A 24270-nucleotide genomic window follows, 5' to 3' on the forward strand; every position below is an offset into this window, starting at 1 on the left:
AGGCAAAATACACCGTTTTTAATAGGACTTTGCAGCGGTGATGATTATCTCTAATGCTACCTGTTTCTGAAATAATATTCTAAAATTATTTTACAATGTACATAAGCAGTCCTTTCCAGTACTATGTGATCTATCGACTGATTGATTAATCAATTAACAGAAAGTGAAAGCACTGTGATATATTACAAGTGTGTGTATCACACATGCCACTTCCTCTCCGGGGCCTCTCTTTCTGGTAATTATCCTGTTTCCTGGCAAACAGTTTTGACCTATATAAGTTCATGGGAGGTATACAAGTGAAAACACTCCTGTCACCAGAAAACAAAAGAAAGGTGTCACGCTAGCTGCTCAAAAGCCTGCCATTAGCAGGGCTCAAGGATTCTTTAAGGTCATCGTCAATGGGGAGAAACCTGTGATGGCCAGCCAGCAGCCAGGAACTGGTGAAAGGCCTCCGGCCAAGCTGACTGAGGCCTGATGGTGGCTGGTGGACGTCCACCGTTGACAGGGTCACCCGCTGAGAGGGACTGAGCCCTACAGGGATAGAACTGCCCCAAGCTCCCACCATATGCCGACTCATAGACCCTTCCAGGGGTAGAGTTACTGGAGTGGTTCCACCAAATGAATGCACTGAGCAGACCCTCCATACCCCAGACCCAAATCAAATAGCTGGACAGTGGAGGGTTGTTGCCGTGAACTGTTTCCAGTTTCCTCTCTCAAACTTCTGCTCCAGTTCTCAGAACATCTGAGGAGGCCCCCATGTAGTTCCAACTCTCTCCCGCTCTGCCACCAGCGGAAATGGGGACACTGCAGAGACTCACATTTCTTGTGGTTTTCCATGGTACTTTCCAGGCCATGTGATTGTGTGAGCAAATAAAAGACAACATCAAATGTTAGATCAGAACGTATCTTAAGAATACAAACACAGGAAAGTTCATCTGTTGTTATGAATTTAACTGGGAGAAAAACTCTCCTGAAGGTTTTTTGTTTTTGTTTTTGTTTTTTTCTGAATAAAGACATTACCCTGAAAGGCAAAGATGCTTTTGGCTCCTAGGACGAGTTACATGTAGCCCGAACACGGTGTCCGGCCACATAGACTTTGAAGGTGGGACAGAGGCATGAGCATGAGACAGAGGCCCAGGCTGAGCTGAGGGTCGACAGTGACTCAACAAACAGGTGCCAAGACAGAAAGCAGAGTCACCGACTCCCCTTGCCTCCGTTTCCCTACTACTGACAAAAATGAGGGGGGTCTGGGTGGCTCAGTCGATGAAGGATCCAACTTCAGCTAAGGTCATGATCTCACAGTTCATGAGTTCAAGCCCCGTGTCAGGCTCTGCATTGACAGCAAAGATCCTGCTTGGGATTCTCTCTCTCCCTATTTCTCTGCCCCACTCCTGCTTGCACTCTCTCTGTCTCTTAAAAATAAACAAACACTTAAAAATAAATAAATAAAAATGAAAGAACTAGCTCTAACCCGCTTTTCCTGAAGGAAATGAGCAAGAACAGTGTGCAAAACTGTTTTCTCTTGGGCAAGGTGTCTTTTCTCTTAAAATGTCCTATATAAATATTAAATAGTATGTAAGTAAGGTCTCTTGTTAGAGGAGTATTTAAAAGTCAATAGTAGATATCATGTCAGTTTAAAGGGCAATTGGACCCCCTCATGCTTAATGAAGAAATAAAGGAATTGAATTGGCAATTGGACATGTATTAAAGTCTAGAGAACGGTTAAGAAATGGAAACAGAGCCTAAAGGAAGGGCACACTGACAGGCAGCAGGGTCAGGGGACTCCACACCCACATGGGTGGGTGGTGTGGAAGGGCACACTGACAGGCAGCAGGAGGAAGGGGACGGGGCCTTGCAGAAAGACCCACTGAGAAGCCGGGGTGGCCCTTGAGGCCAACTGTCAATACACTCTTGTGACAAGCACCATGCCTACCCATTCAGCCCACTCCCCTTTTCCGGAGCAACCTGACCATGTGGCAGTGGGATCACCATTCCCCAGCATGGCTCTGGAAGGCTGAACCCCAGTCCACGGCTCCTCCTGGCCCCTATGTGTGTGACCTCAGAGAAGGATCAGCCACAGTCATGGCGAGGTGTTAACATGGTCTTCCCCATGGGGGAGTCACATTTCTGCCACGTGATTTGCCTTCACGTAAAGGTCTCTGGACTAAAACAATGAGATACACAGAGTCATCCATCGCTACAGTTGTACTATATGTTATATGAAATTCGGACGATCTGGAGAAATCCAGATCCCTGGTTACCATTCACATCTCTTACAAAACCTTCCTGGAAATTATGAACCTTAATGTTATCCCTCTGTCACCTATTTTTATTCATATTTAAAAGATCATTTTGGGCTCTCACCTTCATAATGCTTTTATTGTCATTTCCTGGTGTAGCTGTAGACGCAGAAGTAGAGAAATTTAATTATTTTGCATAAGAAGAGAGTGGACGTAAGCTTATATTAAATACTTTGCAAAGAGGGGAAAAGAATGTTCTTCTCTACTCCCTCCCCAGTACACACAAGTAAAATCTTCATTTTGTGCTGAGTGACCTGGGTTCAGAGTCGAAATAAACGTGTGGGCTTCGTGGTTGCTCCTCACCGGGTGCAAATCGGCTCAGACGTGGCACCTGCTGACATTACACACTGAGAGTGAATGAGAATTACCACGCACAGGTTGAGGCCATCTGGGGTGGCCAGGCAGGCCCTCACACCCTCCAAAGTGCCCAGAGGGGCCTAGTTTTCCCTGTGGCCGGGGTGTGGTCGGGGTGAGGGTCCCCCCATCACCAAGAGCCCAGATAGCTCGTTCCCAGAACCGGGACAGTCATCCAGGAGCCCAGATGTCATCCGACAGTGTACTGACATCGAACCGAGTCTGAACACAAAGATAGCTTACAATTAAAGTGGGGCAAGGGGCCTCCAGGGGAACTGCCGAAATGTCCGTGTCACCCCAGAAGGCTCTGCGGTGCTCACCAGCTCAAATGCCACTCGTCCCTGAAATAAAATCATCAGACTCCCGTCCCTCAAGCAAGATGCTTGACAGCTGGTGCACCGACTCAGCACGAAATCGGATCCTTCCACCTTATGACCCTGACCCTGTCAGGCGCTGATCACACGCAGGCAGGTCGAGGATGCCCTGCTGGAACGAACTGCTTCCACCCCCGGCACTGCCGAGGCAATGCACATCTAGACAATGGGCCACAGGGGTTCCCATCGCGGGAAATGCCACCCGGGCCTGTCACACCAGGAGGGCAGCAGCCGGTGGGCAGGTGAACCGGAGAGGGTGTAGAGTCCAAGGAAAACCATCCCCCCATTTGTGCAAAAAGGAGCTGCTGTAGCTCAGACTCCAAGTGAACATCCAGGACCATGAACAAGCATGGCCGCAAAGCATGTTAAAGAAATTAGCACCACTGTTTCAGCACTGCTGTTGCTGTGCATCTGCTCCCTTTTAACACGATGAATTAGTAGTGAGGCCCACAATATTTGCTGATAGCCCAGCCGTGCCTGGCAGCAAGTAGTGCACAATTTAAGAGGTGAACCAAAATCCCGGGGTGCCTGGGTGGCTCCGTCAGTTAAGCGTCCAACTTTGGCTCAGGTCATGAGCTCACGGTCCTTGAGTTCGAGCCCCACGTCAGATTCTCTGCTTGGGATTCTCTCTCTCCCTCTCTCTCTCTCTGTCCCTCCCCCACTTGTGCATTCTTCTCTCTTTCAAAATAAATGAATAAACTTTAAAAAGAGAGAGAGAGAGAGGGATGAACCAAAATCCCTACAAGTCTACCTGTAAAGACAACCAGGCAAACATCACAGACAACATTAGCATGGTCACGCTTGTGCCGGGTAGGTGAGAAGGTCTACAGGGACTCAGATGATGCCCGAGTCACCTGTGTGTCCCCAGATATACGTGTGTGGTCACATGGTAGGCATCCAGTAAGTACTTGCTGAATCGACAGGCAGACCAATGTCTTAGTAGTTCACAGTGTTTTGCATGAAAACAAAATATAGTTTCCTCTACACTTAAAAAAAAAATTTAGTACCAATATCCTAAACACGGACATAGTGATGTAATCAATTGTTCTGTTTCACTCCATCGTCCCTTATGAGCCATCAAATAAATAAATAAATACACAGTGTCTATTCGTGAGTAGTGACCAGAGCTTTAGAAATGTCTTCTTCTAAGATACTGACCAAAGGGCAGGATCTATGGGGGCATTGGATCATATGGGGAAAAGCACTGGGCTGGAAGACACCGGATTCCAACCCAGTTCTGACTAAGTCAGCCGTGTAGCCTGGGGAAAGTCGTGCACGGAGTTTTACTCTCTTGGCTATGAAAGAAAGCAGTTAAACTGAATAGCACTGCAGTCTACTTGACTTCCACTACCCTGCTCTTCTGAGCTGCCCCCTCCCTGAATTCAGCACCTGCTGAAAGGCACATCCCCTTACCCCCGTGAAACCCTGCCCTCAGGCACACCAAGAATATGACTAGTGATTTTTCTTCGCTAGAGTGCCTGCCTGGGGAAAAAAAGTTTTGTCACATTTGCAAATGTATGTGTGACTTCCTTTAGAATTATCTATCCGAAGAAAATAGAGAAATATTTTTTTTGATAGAGAATTTTTTAAGTGAGCATATCTCCGGAGGATCTTCCTTAGAAATAAGGCGGTAACAGTATTCTTCTCCTGCCAAATTCAAATGCCATTTTTGATTAGAGCAGCAAGATTATCATCTGAGTTCTGAAATTCATTTTTTACGTATGAAAAGCCACTTAAGAGAACTTCAGAACTATCTTCAGGTCATTCAAAGTTATAGGATCTGTACATTTCGAATTTAAAAATCTAAATAAGTAACCCCCAAGGGGAAGAATACTCATTGTTCATGACGATGACACATGATCATTTCATGGATTTATAAGTATGTCACGAGAAGCAGTGTGAGTCAGGCAGCAGGTTGAGAGGTGGGACACAGCGTAGCAGCATCATCCCTGGGGGCAGAGGACACTCCCCCCCAGCTCTGGTGGGCCTTGGGCTTCCAGGCCACTGGCAAACTCCCCCCAGGACTCTGTCTGCTGCTACCCCACTCCTCCAGCTCGCCTCGCCTGCCCCTCTCTTGCTCTGCTTGTGACCTGGGCATCCCACCCCTCCAGCGGAGCCTGCTTCCCAGTCAGGGCCCAGCCGGGTTGGGCACAGTTAACCCTTAGAGCTCAGAGATCCGTTTTCTTTTCTGATTGCCCTGTTACCAACCAGGCTTGGGGGGACACTTGCCTTTGGCAAGTCATAATCTCCTGGGGCTACAACTTTACCATCTGAGAGCGGGAACAACAATACACAAACTGACACAAACTGACCCCAAAGACCACAATGGCTCCTTGACAAGGTGACTTACCATGTGCAAAGTCACGCCACAAATGTGAATTGCTGTTTTTCCTTCACTCTTTAAATAAGCCTTAAGGTAGCCCTCTAATTCCAGGAACTCTATAGAACCGGGGAACATGGACTTTTCTCCTGTTATCAGAGTGTCCTGCCTCTTTCCTCCTGCAAGTCCAGGTACGGAGGACAGTCAATGTCATGTGCGACTTGGAACGCCAGTCCCCAAAGCCTTTGGAAACTGGGGTAGCGTTGAGGTCACTCAAGGGCCTTGCAGACAGCCCTCTAGCAAGTAGGGAGTTGGTGATGGATACGTTCCCTCCCAGGTCACGTTGCTGGAAGCCGGACATGGAGACCACGAATTGCAAGGGGCCCTTCTTCTCAGTGGAAACTCTGCCAAGTGCTGAGACCCACAGGGTTGGGAATTGTGAGCTATAGCAGTACCAGAAAAGGCTGCAGCCATTGGGAGTGCTGCCCTTGCCTGGGGCCCGTCCTGACTGATTAAGAGATCAGCTATTTACTCTGCATAATGTTTTTCAGACCAGGGAAGAATTCCCTGAGGGTCCACCATTTCCCAGCTTCTGCCACGCTGAGGGCACTTGGAAGTCCCTGCCACTTTCGTACACACTTACCGTCGCTGGCTACCGCTATCAGAGGAGGTGAATAAACCCGTCTACTGAGTTCCACAGAAAGACAAACTGTGGTTAGTTAAGTGAAAGAGCTGGGGCCACAGCCATTTAGGAACCTGCGTGCTGCAGCCCTGAGTCTCCACCTGCACATTCGTCCCCGAGGACACATCTCCCACGTGCTCTGCCCAGGTTGAAGAGAACATGTACTGTGGAGGCTCCATAGCCTTTAAGTCGCTCACAGCTCAGGCCGCTGTACTAATGTCAAGAGAGATGGGACTTGGAGCCCTGATCCCGAAAAAACAGCAACTAAAGGTTTGCCAATTGTTTGCTGAAATTGTAATGTGCACACTTCTTTTGAAAGGAAATTCTGGGGTCAAACTTTATATATAATTATAACATTATTCTCCTTCAAGCTTCCCCCACATAATTAAAATAAAGCCAACATATCTCAGAACATATTCTATAAAACCAGCTGCTTTCACTGCATGGAATTACGTGTAGGACCACAGTGTCCACATTGCTTTACATGTTCATCATTGGCCACGGATTATAAGTTGCTTAAGGTTGTCTTCACTCTCTCCTCCTTTCAAACCCACAGGTAAGACTGCACTTAATTTTGCATTTCAATCCAGAGTCTGGTGTTTTGTTTTGTTCTGTTTTTGTGCATCATTCCTTTGCGAAGTATGGGAAGATATGGTAAAATACAAAATAACTAGATGCTTATAAATGACTGTAGTATGGTGTCTGATCCTTGAAATGGCGGGTGATGATATGATGATGATTGTAGCTTGCGGGTTACAAAAGTCCATGGGGGTAAATGCTTCCATAGTAAAAATGCAATCGGAGAAAAGTGTAGAGTTTCAGTAGAGAGATGCTAATATATTCAAGTGAACCATCATCTATTGCATCGATTGCAACTAATTAAAACCACTCTGTTAAGTATGTTGCCATCTATAGAAAATATGGAAATTTTGAGTTTTGGTAGCAAAGAGCCATAAGTGAGGTCATAAGTGTTTGCTCTGCTCATTCACATTGTAAGTCACTACAAAAACATCGTAAGCCATGTCATTGGTACTCCCAGTAATAAGAGCCCAGATTTACGGAACAGCTCCCAGTTGTAAGGCTCAGTGTTATGCTCTCTGAGGAGTGTGATGATGAACAAGACATAAGCTTTGCCCTTGACACCATTCTAGACTGAAAGATGAAAGAACAGGCAGGAGGAAAGAGAGCTCTGATGAGAGGAACAGCCACCGTATTTAGGATGACAGGGAGGGATAAATGAAATCTGACTCTGCTGCGGTCAGATGATGTTTCAGATGAGGAGAGGACTTCCTGCCATGGAAGAAGGGAGAGAGAAGCAGCTGCAGGGGCAGCTCACACAAAGCATGGGGTGAAAGCAGGGAAACAGAAAGTTGACTTTGCTGGAGTTGAGATCAGACACAAGCTAGAAGGGAGACTATAAAGCTTCAGTTACAGAAGATGAATAACCTCTTGAGATGTGGTGCACAAGACAGCACCTACTGTTAACAATACTGCACTGTGAACTTAAACTTTTAATAGAGTAGGGGCACCTGAGGGCTCGGCTGGCTGAGCATCTGACTCAATTTCAGCTCAGGCCATGATCTTGCGACTTCGTGAGTTCAAGCCCCACATCGGGCTCTGTGCGGACAGTGCGGAGCTTGCTGGGAATTTTCTCTCTCTCCTCTCTGCCCCTCCCTTGCTTACACTGTCTCTGTCTCTCTCAAAATAAATCAGTAAACTTTAAAAAAATAAAAATTTAAAAATAATTTAACAGAGTAAATCTCATATCAAGGGTTCTTAGCACACTACAGCATTATTTACAATCGCCAAATTACGGCAACAGCTCAGGTGTCCATGGATAGATGAATGGATAAAGAAGGTGTGGTGTATATATACAATGGAATATCACTCAGCCGTAAAAAAGAATGAAATCTTGCCATTTGCAACAACCTGGGTGGAGCTAGAGTGTACTATGCTAAGCAAAACACGTGAGTCAGAGAAAGACAAATACCATATGATATCATTCATACTTGGAATTTAAGAAACGAAACGAATGAGCAAAGAGGAAAAAAAGAGAGACAAACCAAGAAACAGACTCCTAACTATAGAGAACAAACTGATGGTCACCAGAGGGGAGGTGGGTGGGGGCAGGGGGGAGGTAGGTCAAGGGGATTAAGGGGGCACTTGTGGTGATGAGCACCGGGTGACATATGGAATTGTTGAATCCCTATAGTATACACCTGAAACTAATGTAACACTCTGTTAACTATACTGGAATTAAAATAAAAAACTTAATAAGAAAACAGAGTCTTCACACAAAAAAGAAAGGGACGTAAGGAAACTTTTGGAGGTGAAGGACATGTCTGTTACCTTGATTGTGGCAATGGTCTCATGGTTCGTGCACATGTACAAACGCATCAAACAGCATATGCTAAACATGCACACTTTTTCGTATATCAACTATGTCCCTTTGCCTTAAAAAAGGTGAAGAAAAAAACCCACGACAGTTGCATTGGTCAGTTTTTCTGCAGACACAAGGCCTGCTTCGCTTGGCCACTGCATCTACCTAAGGTGCCTCTAGTTTTAACACATGTGAAAGACCAGCATGATGCAGTGATAAGTGACAGGAAATATATAAATTAAGGGTAATTTTAATGAGATTAAAACTTTATATTCTGCTACATAAAGGAATCTCTTCTTTTAACTATGAAAAGAGAAACACAGATGTGCTCACAGGAAAGTGGATAGCTGTCCCTTACTGAGCAAATAAAGAATGCCCATTTACGGGGGCCCATCTGGGACGCCTGCTTGTACACACAGCTCCACGCCCCAGGCCGAGGGAGCCCCAGATGCAGTGCTGTCTGCCTCTCTGATCTGTCCTCATGTGCCAACCTTCCGTGTGAATTCAGGCGGTTCTCCTCGTCAGGAAAGAATGCCTCCCTGTTGGGGTGAGCCCAAATCAGTAGGGAATTGATCAGAGAAAACCCTCTGCCCGCATGACGTCCTACCAGGTCTGGTCTTGCTCCTCCCACCCGCCACGCCACGGCCCGCACAGTGGCAAAAAAAAGAAAAGAAAAGAAAGAGAAAACAAAGCAGACAATAAAGCAAGAGCTCCTGTAGAGCGGGAACAGGCCCCAGCCTGCCCTCGCGAGTGGCTGTGTTGCTGGGGATGTGCCAGGATCAGCATTACAGTCTCCTGGCCCACCCCGCCGTCTCTGAAGGGCATCTGTGTGTTAGGCTTGGTGCGTCTTAGCGACAGGGCACGAAGGGTCATGGTTCAAACCTCAATGTGTTCTTTGCCTGTTTTGCTTTTCCTTTAGCCCTTTCTGTCTTTTCTAGGAGGAGGGTTTGAATGCCTACTCTCGGGGTCCATTTTTTCCAGAACACACTGTGATTCTGACCAGCCCTGTGTCTCAGGGTCTGTCGTGGTCAGCCCCTGTCCTGAGGGCCGGCCAGTGGAGAAGGTTTACATCGGACAGGTGGCTGGCTTCCAGGGCTCTAGAAAACCTGCCTTCCAAGACCTGCATCTTGTTCATGAGCTGTCCCTCATATGCCAGGTGACACCCAAGAGACACACACTGGGTCAGTTTCATAACAGGGGAGGTGGGTTTGCATGAAGTCGCCCCCATTCACATCCCAAGAACAGAGCGGCAGCTGAATGACGACAGAGGAAGCCTCCCAGGGGCCCCTCTCCCACTCCCCCCACATTGCTGTTCACCTAAAAGTCAATGTTTAATGCTGGGGTGGAGAGACAGAACACATTATAGGCACTGTTAGAACAAAGAAACAATAGAAAAGAATCCTATAATTTTAAACCAGGATAAAAGAAGAGAAACTCAATGCTTACTTGCAGACATTCCAAGTTTCTACTGTATTTAGGAGGTAGGGGTAAAGATTTACGGTGATTTCTTCGAAACTGCGGATACAACAGTCGACACCTGCACACCAGAATTTCCCTCCACAACTTTTTTTTACAAATGTTTATTTTTGAGAGAGATAGTGAGACACAGTGCAAGCGGGAGAGGGGCAGAGAGAGAGGGAGACACAGAATCCGAAGCAGGCTCCAGGCTCCGAGCTGTCAGCACAGAGCCCGACGCGGGGCTCGAACTCACAAACAAGGAGATCATGACCTGAGCCGAAGTCAGACGCTCAACCGACTGAGCCACCCAGGTGCCCCTACCCTCCACAACTTTCTGAAGAATAACACCCCTCAAGCTCCATGGGCCTCAATTTGTCACACCAGCATGAAAGCCCCTCAGCGCACAGGGTTTTTAGAGGAGGAGGCTGCAGTGAACACAGCATACCTCACCGAACACAATCAGGGGGAGGATTTCTTACTCCTCTGATTCTTGGTCCCTCAATGCCATTTGTTCCGTGGCTGAAGACACCGGAGACTGGACAGAAGGACACCTGATCAGACCATCTCAGTGAAGTTCATCTCCAGCTTTGCAAACACGCAGGAGAACAAACAAAAAGAGAAGCGGATGAGGTGGGGTCTCCGGAATGAATAGCAAGTAGGTGTAGGTTCAGTAAGATCGGTGATGGAGTAGATGATGTGTCCAACCGCAGGTCAGGGGAAAGGGGTCGATTCTGATTAACTTATCTGACATCAGTCCAAGAGACAAATTTGTTGCATTTCAGGCCGATAGAACCATTTTGTGGGGAGGAAGATGGCGTTCAGGGACACGAGGGACACGCCCAAGGGGCTTTCTCCGCCCGCCATGCAGCACTCCCACGGATGGCCTTCCACATTTTGACTTCACAGAGCAGATTCTCTGAGAAGTATTGTGTTTAAATCTTGTCCTTTGGGGGGTGGAGATGAGTATAATTGCGATAAAAGGACTAAAATTGTGATCACCACCCCCTACCACCAGCAGAGCCTTCTGGAACAGGAGCTACGGGGCCTCCCTCCCCGTGGGCACTGGCAGACACCGAGACAAGCCACAGACACAGGGTTGGGCACTGGGAGAGCCCAGGGGGCCTGGAACCCGGGCCCATCAGCCTCTGGCATCATTATTTTGTGAAACTTGGCTAACTGACGGGACTAGTGTTAAAATGCTGTTTAGGGGCACCTGGGTGGCTCATTCGGTTACGTGTCCAACTCTTGACTTTGGCTCAGGTCATGATCTCACAGTTCATGAGTCCAAGCCCTGCATTGGGCTCTGTGCTGACAGTGTGAACCCGCTTGGGATTCTCTCTCTCAATCTCTCTCTCTCTTTCCCTCTCTCTCTGCTCCTACCCTGCTCATGTGCACACGCTCTCTGTGTCTCTAAAATAAAATTTTTAAAAAATACTGTTTAACTTTTTCTTAAATACTGTTAAAATACTGTTCAACTTCCTTAAAGTATAAGGTAAATACATACAGAAATATCATTCAGCGTTAACGAAGAAGGGGATCCTGCTACATCCATGGCATGGGTGACCTTAGAGGACATTTTGCTCAGGGACATAAGCACAGAAGGACAAGTACTGCACATGTCCACTCATGTGAGGCCAGAAGACAGTCAGACACTGAGCATTACAGAGTGCACTGGTGGTCACCAGGGACTGGGGGACGGAAACCAGAGGTTGCTAACTGAGAGGCATAAAGCCTCATGAGACAAGACGAAGGTGAATACGTTCCAGAGGTGGGCTGTAGGACGCAATGCCTGATGCTTAACAATGCTTGCTCATACACTTTGAACTTTATGAAGAGTAGGTCTCATGTTGTATTCTTATCACAATAAAAAAAAAAAACGAAATAAAAATGTGACGGGTTACCATACTAGTGAATGAACTGACAGACACCCTGAGACAAGTTATCTCCTCCACGATTCTTAGGTGGGGGTCCCGCAGCCTTCGACCCCTGAGCTTTGCTGGGGCCATTCAGCAATCTGGGTCTACCCACGCTTTCGGCATCAACCATCTATAGGTGGAGGACCCTCTCACAAATGAAGGGGGCACTCTTTAGAGCCGGCTTCATAATAAGCCAGGGCAAAGATGACTTGGCAGGCACCATCCACAGAACGAAAACAGCCCCTGCTCCTGCCCTGCCCACCCTAAGCCAATCCCTTCTTTTCAAGGCATAGAACACACGGGGTCTTGGCCGCTGCGACTTGCCCAAAGCCACCAGACATTAGGTTACAACTCTCTCCGGTAATGACTGTTCTTTTGTCCTTTGTTTTCCTCTCTACTGGGAATTAGTGCTCCCACAAGAGACACGTCTCTCTTTCAACCTTGCAGAGATGTTCTAACTAATCTTCCTGACGGTAAGTCACTCAGACTTCTCGCATCTTGCAAGTCCTCGAGCCCTTTCCCTTCCCCTTACCACAACACGGCCAAGCGCAGAATCCGCGAGCGGCTCCTCAGCACGGAGGGCCGATGACAGCATCCAGGAGACAGTCTCCAGAGCACATTAGGTTAGTGGGTTTTCATGTGTGCATTCTGCCTGCATGAGCAGGACAGTCGGGGAGGAGGGAGACTGGATGGCCCAGAGCCATGCTAGGACCGGAGGGACTCAGCCTGCAATATGTAGTTTTTCTAACAGACCTTTTGAGTATCCATTACATGAAAGAAATACTTGTGTGAAAGATGGTGTCACAGAGTTAGTACATGTTAAATGTTGGCTGTTGTCGTCTTTATCAGGTCTGGAAGACAAAAATAGGAAGAAGACAGGGGGACTCTACATTCATAGGGATGAACGTAGAAATCTGGCTGCAAAGTCACCCAGAAGGGGAGCCCACGACACTGCTACTCACGGCTCATCAAAGCGCACCTGCAGCCACACACGCTTCCAGTCTACTAAGTTGCAAAGTTAGGAAAATTAAATGTGATCTATGGATTTGGCTGGAAAAAATTCTATGTCACGAAAGTGGGGTTTACATTGTGGTCTTCAGAGACAGACTATGACTCTTACTGGCTTGCTTTCTGAGGAAACACAGGCCCCGCTCTCTCTCCATCCCCGGGAGCCCAAGATCCTGGCCCCACCCCAGACCCTGCTGTTCAAGAATGATTCCATGCAGTTTGCAGTAAAAAATTCAAATAGTAGGAGCAAAAACAGAACAACAACAACAAAGTGAGCCAAGTTAAAAAAGTAGGTGAAAGAAAATTATGCTGGAAATCACAAATTGAGAGACATCATTGTATAGTGGAATATAAACTTTAATTCTGAAATTGGCAGATGGTCAGAACCAAAAGGGAAACATTGTTTGCGTGCAAATTATTGTCTGGTAAGAGAAAGCAAGCAATTCATGGAAAGACATACATTTTACGTCTTTTTCATTATTTTGTTTAGCACATATTTAGTGAATGCCTACCGTGTGATAGGCAGTGTTCTAGAAGCTACCTGCCTAAAACGTAGTAGGTCCCTATGTTCACAAAACTAGCTGGAGGGTGTGTGTGGCAGCGGGGGCGGGGGGGTCTGAGGTAAAATTCCAACCAGATGTGCCAGTGAGCAGAGCTGTGTGACCCCAGACAGGTTACTCAATCTCTTGGAGTCCCCACTGCCTGTTCCTAAAACAGGCATAGCAAGATCTACTCTCCAGCACATCTTAAGAAATGAAATAGAATGAAATGAGGATTTGAAGAAATGAAATAAAAAGGCACCTAGTACAATGCTTAGAACCCAGTAAGCACCCCTATTTATTTATTTATTTATTTATTTATTTATTTATTTATTTATTTTTAATTTAATTTATTGTCAAGTTGGCTAACATACAGCGTATACAGTGTGCTCTCGGTTTTGGGGTTAGATTCCCGTGGTTCATCACCTACATACAGCACCCAGTTCTCATCCCAACAGGTGCCCTCCTCACTGCCCATCACCCATTTTCCCCTCTCCCCCCCAACATTAACCCTGTTTGTTCTCTGTATTTAAGAGTCTCTTACGGTTTGCCTCCCTACCTCTCTGTTTGTAACTATTTTTGTCCCCTTCCCCTCCCCCCTGGTCTTCTGTTAAGTTTCTCAAGCTCCACATTTGAGTGAAAACATATGCTGTCTTTCTCTGACTGACCTATTTCACTTAGTGTAATACCCTCCAGTTCTATCCACATTGCTGCAAATGGCGGGATTTCACTCTTTCTCATTGCCAAGTAGTATTCCATTGTGTATATAAACCACCTCTTCTTTATCCATTCATCAGTTGATGGACATTTGGGCTCTTTCCATAATTTGGCTATTGTTGAAAGCACTTTTATCAACACTGGGGTACAGGGACCTAATACAGTGCTTAGAACACACGCTTTAATTAGTTGCCTTTTGGGGGGGGGGGTACTTCCACTGTTGTTGCCATTAGCAGCTATTCACCATTTTAACAGGAAAGAATATTCTAGAAGATACCTGGGAGCAAGTTTTGACAAGGGAAGAAAATAGAAAATAGTCCAGAATAGCAACAAATTTATCTCCTCACACTTTTGACTAAAGCCACTTCCTTGTTTACTAAACAGCCCCAGGCTTCTCTTCCTGGTTCTAGTAAACACTGGAAACCAAACAGGGACTCCCTGTTTCTGGGGCCTGTCTAAAATCCTGCTACATGCAAGCAACAGTTTGATCTCTGACCTCTCAGAACTCTCTTGCTGAAGCCCCACATGCAATGCTGACGCACTAATGAGTACATGAGACTGCAAGTTCCTTGGTGGGTGGTAACAGGGAAAAGTAAGCCCCTCTTCTCCATCATTTATGGACTGGATGACCACCAGTTACCCACACAGCAGCCATCCCTGTGCGTAAGAGCAGATTCCCATCCCCATTTGCAGACTCCCCTTTCTCAACACACAGACAAGAGGAAGATTCTCCAACCAGACAGAGTATCTTTGGCTTCCCATAATGCACACTGTCGTTTTGGTTTTGAAGTGGAAAACAGTGCCCTCAGTCATAGTACTTGGATAGCACCCCTATAACAGTGAAGCCAGAACACCCCCAACAGTATCACTGTCAGAAGGAAGCTGGACTTTGAACAGGGTGAATGGGTGCAGTGAATTTAGATAACTTTGTGTTCCTTTCTTATTTTAGTCCTCTGTCAAGGTCACATCAACCACAGCCTCCTCAGGAGTAGGGACCAGAACCACCTCGAGCTATGAGCAAGCCATCTCAGCAGCTGGGCCAGCAACCAGCTGGACCCAGATCCTCCCCGCAAAATACGCAGAGTTAGGGGATGGTTGGTTCATTCATTCACTCTTCAACTCCGCAGATAAATCTGGGAGGGCCAGGGTAAACCAAAACAGCTGTCATTGCCATAAGAAAGGTCCTTAAAACCTCTCAGAGCTTCAAGAATGGAGATGGACAACAGGATGTCACCCGGACATCATTATCTCTTGCTCTCTGAAGCCCTTCCCGACGTCGCCCACTCCCCCCACTGCTTCAGTACTTGTTCTGCTAAGTGCTTGTGACATCACACTATAATTCTTTACCATGTTCTTATGCCCATAAACCACTTCAGAGGGAAACAGAAGATGAATCCTAATGTACCGAGTGCTCCACACAAAGCTCATCATGTAACAGGTCCTAACTCATTCTCAGCGTAAGTGACTGGACGTCTATGAATGGTTCCAAATCCAGCTCCTGGACCCACTCCCTATCAGCCTCAAAATTTAACTTATTACAGGGTCACTTTAAACACCTGTTCTTTAAAATCATATTCAATAGGGGCACCTGGGTGGCTCAGTCGGTGTAGCGTCTTGATTTCAGCTCATGTCATGATGTCACAGTGTGAGATTGAGCCCCGAGTCAGGCTCTGCACTGACAGAAGTGCGGCCTGCTTAGGATTCTCTCCCTCTCCCTGTCTCTGTCTCTCTCTCTGTCTCTCAAGATAAATAAACTTTAAAAATAAAATAATAAAATAAAATAAAATAAAATACAATAAAATAATAAAATAAAACAAAATTCTTAAAAAATCATACCCTATAAAATCATTTGAGCGACTTCCAAAAATTAGTTGGAATTTATAATTATGATTGGCATTATACCTAAAGAGTAATTTACCCTCGACAGTTTTTTTTAAGCAATTAACTTCAACTTTTCATTTTCCCAATCATTTTCCTTTTCCTAAACTTTTACTAATTTCATTGGCTGCCATGTGTTGTTCCTAAGTCAACAGTATTCTGAGAACCAATGACTACAAGTCCATCGTACTAGACAGCTCCTGTGTCCCACCTCACAGGCACACAGCCCACCCTTGCAGCCACGGCTTCTGTACAGTGCGAGCACCTCCCTGCAGCTGCCCCTGCACATATCGCACTTTCTGAAAGTGTAAGGTTTGCTGGGAACCCGCTCTTGACCAATGGCAAAGGGAGGCCGGCAAATACACGATCCTGTGTCCAGATTTCAGGCAGATTCATTCTGAGACACGTCCTACATGGCTCCTGGAATGAGTCTAGCTCTAGTTGTTCATAGCAGTGTCCAACCTGGGAAAAGACACTTGGGTTGGCTTCCCTACCTGCCCCATTCGACTTCTAGATCCCTGCTTCTGCTCCCAGGAACCACTTCCCACAGGATGTCACGTATATGCCCACCCAGCTCTACTTCCTATGGAGAACCAGGGCCAAGAATTTCAGGAAGTGATGACTGAATCCCACCAGTGCTCACGTAGGTGGGACACAACTTTTCCATGCATTCCTTTCTTTTATTTAACATCTTCAGAGCAATTTTTCAGTAAAAGCCCACTATAAATATCCTTCAGGAAATTTCTCAAGCCTTTTTTCCCCTACACTTCCTCAAATATCTGAAGTCCCAAAGGAAATTATTTATGAGCAAAGGAAAAAAAGAATATACCACCATAAATATGTAAGAACATTGAGGGCTGAGAAGAGATAAAGTATGTTTAGTAGATGATAGAGCACAGATCTTGTGATTTAGTGTTGGAAAAATAAAGCAAGTTGAGAATTAAAAAAAAAAGTCCAGTGGCCTTTCAATGAGCCTCTCGTCTGATTTCTGTCTAGCAGGGGAAGGGAGAAGGGAGCACTTTCTTTCTGCATTTTCAGCACTTTCCTGCTACATTTCTCACGGCTCAGCATAGAATAAATGCTCTGCTGTTCTGTCTGCTGCACAGGCACTTGGAAGAGCCCCGTGAGCTTGCATAAACTCTTCCTACTGACAATGACCTAAGCCACTTAATATCGCCCAGCGCATTTTCTAACAAAAACACTGACGTTGCTCTGTTTCTCCAAAACCACGTCTCTCAGAGAGAAGGAACTAAGGCACAAAAACAAAGAGAAAGCTGAGACAGGGTCAAATGGAAACATGAATATTGGACGAAAGAGCCAACATTGTGAATCAAGTCTGAATCCCAGGACAGAGTGAGAAATAAAGAGCAACATAGGCTCTCACCTCAAAACCCTCTCCAGACACTCCCTTGGGCATCTCAGGAGCCGAGCAGGCATCCAGTCAAATGTCTGAAGGAGAAACAGCAGGCAGAGTCACAAAGCCCAAGCAGGAATTGGCCCTGTGGGCAGCAGGGCCAGGGGCATGCTCAGCCGTGGATATCCCATCCCAGGACGCATCTGGACATACAGCAGCCAGGACTTTGTGAGGTCGCCATGTCCTGACCCAAGAGGATCGCTAGTTATTACCATCCAGTGTGGGAACAAGTTCCCGAAGCTTTCAGTTCAAGACTAACCACTTCCTGGAAAGGCAACTATACATACAGTAAATTTCTGCATTTAAAGGGCTCATGTGCCAAAGAAACATTTATAATAAGGCAGTTTTATAGAAACCTGAGCATTCTTTTATTGTTGTTGTTGTTGTTATTATTATTATTATTATTATTATTATTATTTTCAGTAAATGTGTTGTTTTCTCCATCTTTTTTCAGAATGCTGTCTTGAAACAGGATCAACAGATGTGGATTTACTGCTCACAGAAACAATTATATACTTTGAGTACAAGGGATGTCATGGTAATAAAAAATGACAGGCTCATCTAATCATCTCCCTACTCTTTATTCCACCATTTGGTGAAAGAAAAGAAAAGAAAAGAAGAGAAAGAAACAGAAAGAAAGAAAGGGAGAAAGAAAAAGAAAGAAAAAAGAAAGAAAGAGAAAGGGAGAAAGAAAAAAGAGAAAGAAAGAAAGAAAGAAAGAAAGAGGAAGAAAGAAAGAAAAGAAAAGAAAAGAAAAGAAAAGAAAGAAAAGAAAGAAAAGAAAGAAAGAGAAAGAAAGAGAAAGAAAGGGAGAAAGAAAAAGAGAAAGAAAGAAAGAGAAAGGGAGAAAGAAAAAAGAGAAAGAAAGAAAGAAAGAAAGAAAGAAAGAAAGAAAGAAAGAAGAAAGAAAGAAAAAAAGAAAAGAAAAGAAAAGAAAAAAGAAAAGAAAAGAAAAGAAAACAGGTACAATCCAGTTGTTTTCCCATGAATATAAGGAAAACAGGTCTACTTCATAAAGCAAGACACTGGTGTAAAGGCTACTAGGTGTTTTCTTTCCTTTCTGGTACTCAGACTCCATAAGTGGTATTGTGCTATAAAGAATCCAGAAGAATAAGTGATGACCTTCCTGTTTATCACCAATTTTCATAACTGAGTTAGGAATCAGAAAGCAAGAAAACATTCCTATGCCTTTGCGTTTTACCTGCCGCCATGTTTGCTGCACAGGTTTGATGATGATAAAAAAAATTATACATAATCTTCCAAGTTCTTTCCAAAATAATGATATTACAAATGTATAGAGCAGCAGTTTTCAGTTTTCAAAGTGTTTTCCATCTACTTACTCTGTTCTTAAAACCACATACATTTTTCAAAACTATCTTTAATCTGGGACTCAGTCACTGATACAGAAATCCAAATTTTCTTAATGACAAACAGTCTTTGATCTCAACACTCAGAATATGCTGTTTTAATTAATGAAAAGGGAATATAAGTAAGCTTGCTAAAGTGATTTATTTCATTCAAGTAAATGATGGCAAAATCCACCAGCAAGAGACACCCAGAAACTAAAATGTACTGCATTGCAACATGGACCAAGACTGCACTAAGACAGAACAACACAGGATTTTACAGTCTTACTTACACTCAAGCAGGAAAAGACCAGGAGGAGGAGGGGAAGGTGGGGAAGGTTGGGGGGGGGGGAGGAGGAGGAAGAGGAGGAGGGGAGGAGGAGGAGAAGGAGGAGGAGGAGGGGAGAAGGAGGAGAAGGAGGAGGAGGGGAGGAGGAGGAGGAGGAGGAGGAGGAGGAGGAGGAGGAGGAGGAGAAGAAGAAGAAGAAGAAGAAGAAGAAGAAGAAGAAGAAGAAGAAGAAGAAGAAGAAGAAGAAGAAGAAGAAGACGACGACGACAACAATCAGGTATAATGAAAATGTGATGACTATTATATAATGGAAATTCATTTCATTTTTTAATGCTATGACTCTCTAGCCTAATTGACTTAAAATGCATAGGCACAAATCCCAGTTTCCAATGGCCAAAAGTGGTATTTAATACTGGTGCCCCAAGTATCAAGAGGGGTGCCTGGGGTGGCTCAGTCCATTAAGCATCCAACTCGTGATCTCAGCTCAGGTCATAATCTCATGGTTTGTGGGTTTGAGCCCCCTGTTGGGCTCTGTGCTGGCAGTGTGGAGCCTGCTTGGGATTCTGTCTCTCCCTCTCTCTGCTCCTTCTCCACTTGCTCTCTCTCTCTCAAAATATATAAATAAACTTAAAAAGAAAGAGCTTTGGTAACTTCTGTTTCTGTAATAGAACACCCTTCCCGGTGTCACACCAGCTTTTGGCAAAAGCCAGAGTAGACGCCTGAGCTCCTGCACCCCAAGGCTGAGGAAGGACCCTCAGTTCAGGGACAGACACCCTCCTGTACAGATGGAGAGTCATTCTTGTGGAATAAACAATCATAGACCAACTGGTATTCAACGCCCTGATGCAAGTAGGTAATTATTCAGGAGTATAATTGCTGTGAACAAAGGGAAGATTAATAGAGAACACAGAGCCAAGATGATGAAGAAAAATCAACCAGCATTGAACGAAAATGGATGGTTTTCCCTAGTTTCAGAGCTGGAAGAAACAGAAAATTAGCATCACAGTTCAAGCCTCTTCAGACTCTTATTACACACCGGTGTTTTCAGTAAGAGATGAGGTGATTTTTGTAAAAGATGAGGCCACCCGTCCTTAGATATGTACATACACACACACTCATACATGTGCACTTAGCTACTTATGCCTGGGTTAACCAAGTAATATCTGGATGTCTCTGACTCTACAGTATGGTTCGGTCCACCTCCATCATCTTTATGATATCCCAAGTGAAAGAATCTCCTTCAGTCTCTGTTTAACCATTTTTATGAACTCCAAAAACACAGATTAACATTAGTAAAAAAAAAAAAAAAAGTCCTAATAAATAGCACCCTCTTAACAAATTTCAATGTAAAGACATTTTTTGTCCCTGAAGGTCCCACCATACATGTGGGAAACAAGAAAAATCTAAATTAGCATGTGGTTAAAAAGATTTGATTTGAAAAATTCAGGATGTGGGCACATCCCTGTTTAAAGTCAGGAAGTAGAAACTGAGGGTACCCTAAATTCCTTTCAAGCTCCATCAGTCTTACAGCTGTGGAGGGTTCCTTGTCCAGATCCTTCACCAAATGTTTATGTCCCCTTCAGGGTCTCTGCAAGCCTCCCTTCAAAACCTGGAGAGCAACCACTTATACCCAGGTCAGGAAGTATCCGACCAAAAGTCATTCCCCATACTAATAATCTAAAATTGTGGAACATTACACAATTGCTGTCATATTTTTAAAGCAGAGAAAGCGTATGATATACCATTTTCTTCCTGAGGGTTATTGGTTTTCTGAAGGGCAGCTGGTGCCTTTCAACACCCACAAAATAAATGACAGAGTACCTTTGATGGCATTCCGGCGATTTGTCCCTTTGTCCTGTGATGCATGTATTCACAAGATAGGAGCCCCAGGAAACCCACAAGGCCCTGACTGGGGAGTAGAGGCTGCTGCCATCAGCAAGGAGAGAATAAAAGATACAAATATGAATGTCAAAATCCTAAGAAACAGGGCAATACCAGATTCATTATGCTGCCTGACCAAGGGTTTCTGTCTAAAAATGAATCCAATATTGATGACAGTGTTCAAACAGGAGAGCATTTGCAGAAGCGACAGGTTAATTTTTTTTTAACCAGCGCCAGTCTCATGCAAATCTCAGAATACCAGAGGTCTCAGGGCTTGAATGCCCACAACCATGCCCAGAAGGATGTGGATTCTTTCTGTTCCGTTTTGTTTGTTTGTTTGTTTGTTTGTTTGTTTTAAGAAAAAAGCTTCTTGCTGGATATATAAATTAAACAGGATCATGATAACATTTTTTTAGCAAATACATAAAAGTGTAAATTACCACTCTCCCGAAAGAACCAGCATGGATACTTGGTGAACATATTTCACACATCTTTCTATAAACACACACACACACACACACACACACACACACACACACACACATGCACACAAATGCAATTATATCATATATGATGATTGTATTTATATTATTCCTTCCCACCACATTCAGGCGTTTATATCTTGAAGAAAAGATAGAACATGCTTTGCACGTTGTTTTTCTAAGCCACCGTCTCTTTATGTTGCTTATGTGGGATCCTTATTTTATAGCTTCTGGATTTCTTATCTTCCTTAGAAAGGTATCCTCAATTCCTAGTCATCTCAATCATCTTTTTAAGATTTAAGTGTTTTTTTTTCATTTACTTTTTGAATTCATATGAAATTTTGTGTTTTTTGTGTGTATGAGGTAAGGGTCCAATTTTATTTTCTTCTAGATAAATTTCCATTTGTGCTAGCAACATTTATATATATATATATATATATATATATATATATATATATATATAATATGTATAACAATTGAATTGAAATACTAAGTTTGTCACATATTAAATTCCCATGTATCTGAGATCTATGATTCTCTTTTATTTTATAAATAGCTTTTATTAAGCTTTATTAATTTATTTACCTTTTATAAAGGTAAGACTATGTATTACCTTTTGATATCTGACATTATTTTCTTGCTCATTCTCAGATATTTATCTTCTATAGTGAGCTTTTATCTAAATTGTCTTTCTAATTAGGATTTAATTGTCTATAATGTATAAATTTTAGAAAAATGTATTAATGATTTTCAGTAATTAAACATTTCCATCCATGGTCAGGTATATCTTCATGCTAGTTGAAAAAAAACTTTTTTTATCCCCCCCAAAACTTCTATAATAATTCTTAATATAGATTCCCTATTAAAGTCATTCCTGAATAGTTCATAGCTTTTGTGGTTATTGTGAATTACATTTTTCACATTTCTGTGTTCAGCTGGTAATTGATATCAATTAAGAAGCTACTGATTTTTCTGTTATTTTTATACTTATCTTTTAAAGTCAAGCCTTCTGGGTTTCTTTTTATAAAATCATATTGCCAGGCAAAGGAAATAGTTTGCTTTTTCTCTCCATTATTCAAGAAGCAGAAGTGACCCTGATACTCATTCTAGGGTGTCCCATTTTGCCAGCAAGGCAAGCTGTACTCAAACTCAGCTGAGACCTTCTTCCTCTGGCCGAAGGTCATTGTGATGCCTCATGGCCATCAAGGTCCATGCTTTCACCAAGATCTGCAGGTGCAGGGCAACTGGCTCTCCCAGAAACTACTGGAAATACCTATCATTGCACACCCAGACTGCTTGGTTTCAGTCTTCGTGACCTTCCACAGAAGAAGCTCCTTCCTTGCGTTCATCCTGCAGGAAGAGAGATTGACGAGAATAGCAGCATCCTTGGGGGATGGAACACGGGCCATGTTCAGAGATGCCCAGGCCCATCTAGGCTTTCCAGGATGACAAACTGGGTCTCCACACATCCCGCTGTTCTCTTATAAACTCTGGTCTTTGGGTTTTCCCTTTTATCAGTAAAACCTATTCCTTAACCAGTACCCTGTGACATTGTAGAATTCACCCTGACCTCCTCCCTGACAGGAGGTAGCCCAGAAAGGATCCTTCTGCGAGGATGCTTTATTTTCCAAACTGCACAGGAATTATTTCATTTTTTTCTCCCGTGAAATTTAGTAGAATCTGCAAAACAATTTGAGTGATTTTGTTTTCACTGATTCATTAATTTCACCTATTCATTAAAAAGTGAATAATTTTTTCTGTGTTTAGAAATCAGTCTGTGATTTTACATTGTAATCATTGACAATTTTTGAGAAGAAATTTCAATAGATGATGGGGATTTAGGAGTGCACTTGTGATGAGCACCAGGTGATGCATGGAAGTGTTGAATCAGTAGTGATATTGCACACCTGAAACTAATATAACACTGCATGTTAACTATACCAGAGTTAAAATAAAATTTAAAAAGAAAGGAAAAAAATTCAATATATTTAAGTAGTTTCCATTTATTTGTATCTTAGTGTTTTTACTTTATCAATACAACAAAAATGAACAAATATTTTTACTGTTAATTATTAATATCAAATATTTCTGATGACCCCTGACAATACCATATTGGTTTTCTCCTCCACTTTTTGATGTATTATGTTGATATATTTCTTAATATTGAACCTTCCTTGCTCTCCTTGAATTAACGCGACTTGGTCAGTGTAGTATTTCTTTTTATTCCATTTGTTAACAACTGTATCTAAAATGTTTATACCCCTATTCATAAGTGACATTGATCTACATTATTCTTTTTGTACCACCTGTATATGTTCGGTATTTAATTTTTACACGCTTCAGAAAGTGAGTTGGGATCTTCCCATCTTGATATATAATCTGGGTTAATGTAAATGACTTGGGAATTTTCTTTAAGCATTATATAGAACTTACATATGAAACTATCAACTATTAGTGTTTTTTTAACAATAGGTTTTCATCCTATTTCTAGTATCTTATAACGTCTATTTGAATTTCCTATTTCATTCCCAATTGACAATTTATTGTTTACTGTAAAATCATCAATGTCCTCTAGGTTTCCAAATTTGACGCCAACGAGTGCACATAGTAATCTCTTAGAATTATTTTCATTTCTTCTGTTTCTCCTTCCTGTTTCTAAGTCTTGTTTAATTTGTATCTTTTTCCTTAGAGGGCTTATGTATTTATAGGGCTTTTCAAAAAATAAGATATTTTTCACTTATCTTTAGTACACATTTTCACATATATTTCAACTTCTATTTTTGCTAATTCTGTTTTCCTACTTTCTTTTCTTAACTTTGTTCTATTATAATTTCTCAAATGAGCATAAACTCCTATATTCTTGGCCTGTACTCTTATTAATCAAGGCAGCAAGGACCAACTGTCATTTATCCCATATATTTTTGTGTCATGT

Source organism: Acinonyx jubatus, chromosome D3, assembly GCF_027475565.1.
Source record: "Acinonyx jubatus isolate Ajub_Pintada_27869175 chromosome D3, VMU_Ajub_asm_v1.0, whole genome shotgun sequence".
Taxonomy (NCBI): domain Eukaryota; kingdom Metazoa; phylum Chordata; class Mammalia; order Carnivora; family Felidae; genus Acinonyx; species Acinonyx jubatus.